The sequence below is a fragment of the Cyprinodon variegatus genome, unplaced genomic scaffold (genome assembly GCF_000732505.1).
Source record: "Cyprinodon variegatus isolate N-32 unplaced genomic scaffold, C_variegatus-1.0 Scaffold317, whole genome shotgun sequence".
Lineage (NCBI taxonomy): Eukaryota > Metazoa > Chordata > Actinopteri > Cyprinodontiformes > Cyprinodontidae > Cyprinodon > Cyprinodon variegatus.
Window position 1 is genome coordinate 828991 of NW_015150770.1, and position 2605 is coordinate 831595.

Sequence of the window (2605 nt, forward strand, 5' to 3'; positions counted from 1 at the left end):
TAACTGAAACAGATCAACACTGGAGTCCAGAGAGCAGGAAGATGATTGAGTCTCTGGGAAAACTGGCTTTTGATCAACTACAGAAAGGAAAGCTGATCTTCTATGAATCAGACCTGACAGAGTGTGGCATCGATATCACAGCAGCCTCAGTTTACTCAGGAGTGTTCACACAGATCTTTAGAGAGGAGAGAGGGCTGTACCAGGAGAAGGTGTTCTGCTTCGTCCATCTGAGTGTTCAGGAGTTTCTGGCTGCTCTTCATGTTCATCTCACCTTCATCAACTCTGGGATCAACCTGATGGGAAAAATACAAAAGACCTTTAAGCACTCTTCATTCTTTCAGAAACCTAAACTAAACTCTCTTCACCAGGTAGCTGTAGACCAGGCCTTACAGAGTCCAAATGGACACCTGGACTTGTTCCTCCGCTTCCTTCTGGGACTTTCACTGCAGACCAATCAGAGTCTCCTTAAAGGTCTGGAGACTCAGACAGGAAGTACCTCCCAGACCAATCAGGAAACAGTTCATTATATCAAGGAGAAAATTGTTGAGAATGTTTCTGCAGAGAAAAACATTAATCTTTTCCATTGTCTTGCTGAATTGGATGGCCATTCTATGGTGAAGGAGATCAAACTGTTCATCATTTCTAACAGTCTCACCCCTGATAAATTATCTCCTGCTGAGTGGTCAGCTTTAGGTTTTATCTTAGTGTCATCAAGAAAAGCTGACAGAGTATTTGACATGAAGAAGTTCTCTGCTTCAGAGGAGGTTCTTCTGAGGCTGCTGCCAGTGGTTAAAGTCTCCAACAAAGCTCTGTAAGGACACTGATTGTTACTGTATTTGTTGTTGATGGACTGCCACTACCATTTTCCGTCACTCTTATCCTAAGCGGGGTCACGGGGAGTGCTGGTCCATCCTGGACAGGTCGCATCCTGGACAGGTCGCAGTCCATCGCAGGGCAACACGGAGACAAACCACCATTCACGCACACACTCACCCTTCCTTTCCTTTCGCCTAGCATACAGTCCAAGGGTGCTAGATTTGTGGTGGAACCCTCACTGCTTGGTTAGAAGCTTTTGTGTCTTACCGTCTGTGGCCTGTATCTCATCCTTTGGCCAGCTTATTATTCCTGCAGAGTATCTAATTACTGGCAGAGCTTAGTTATTTACTGTCCAGGACTTGTTCTTGCCACTGAGCTGGCTTCTTAGGATCTGCCTTACTGATTTGAGGTATTTGACTCTAGCTACTATCCTTGTCCCCTCTTCAAGGTTGCCATTTGCTTGTGGGACCCCAAGGTACTTGTAACTTTCCTCAATGTCTGCTATTGTTGCTTCTGGGGGTGAGACCCCCTCTGTGTGGACTACCTTCCCTCTCTCAGTCACCATTCGACCACACTTCTCTAGTCTGAATGACATCCCAATGTCTGTGCTGTAAATCTGGGTGGTATGGATCAGTGAGTCGACGTCTCGCTCGTTCTTAGTGTACAGCTTGATGTTGTCCATGTAAGGGAGGTTACTGATGGTTCCTGAGTCTGTATCCATAGCCAGTCTTGTTGATTACTTGGCTGAGGGGGTTCAGACCTATGCAGAACAGCAGTGAGGACAGCACATCTCCTTGGTATATGCCACATTTGATGGAGACTTGCACACGTATTGTGCTATTAACTTCAAGGGTTTTTTCCACAACCTTATCGAGTTTGCAAGTGAAGACTCTTAGAGTCATGTTGATGATGTATAGCTTGTAAGGCCTAAGGTTGCATTTATTGGAGAAGTGGTGGCAAATTCGATAGGCCGGTCGAAAACCCACCCCACACTGGTGCTGGAAATTCCACAGTGTTGTCCTTAAATAAACACACTCTTCACCAACCTTACAAGCCCGGTTGAACACTGTTATTATCTCAGTGATGAAAAATGAGCAGAGTCCAAACAACCCATTACATTACTAAGAAGTAGGGCATTAACATGTCCATCTGAGTCCCCATATCAATCTGCATCACAGGTCACACTCTCTACAGTAGCTTAGCAGAGAAGCAGTAGCATAGCAATACCAGAGTATCTTAAAGAGAGACTAAACACTGTTACAAGCCCCAAGCATTCAAGGATCCAAGAGTGTTGCATTGAGTTGTAGGCTTTCTTGTTATTAATCCAGACAGTGTTCAAGTTAGTGTTTTGGGTTCTGTAGTCTTGAGTGACTGTTCTGTCTACCAGGAGCTGATGTTTGGCACCTCTGGTATTTTTACAGATTCCCTTCTGAGCTGGGCTCATGTGTTGATCCATGTGCCTGCATATCTTCGCTGCTATAATGCCAGACATGAGCTTCCATGTTGTGGAGAGGCAGGTTATTGGCTGATAGTCCGATGGGACTGTACCCTTTGAGGGATCCTTCAGGATCAGGATTGTGCGCCCTTTGGTTAGCCATTCAGGGTGGTTCCCATCTCTCAGCAGCTGGTTAATTTGTGCTGTCAAGCGTTCATGGAGTGCCGTGAGCTACTTAAGTCAGTAGGCATGTTAATGTCAGAGCCCAGTGTTGTTTAGATTTTCATACCTGAGACTATATATATATATATATATATATATATATATATATATATATATATATATATATATATA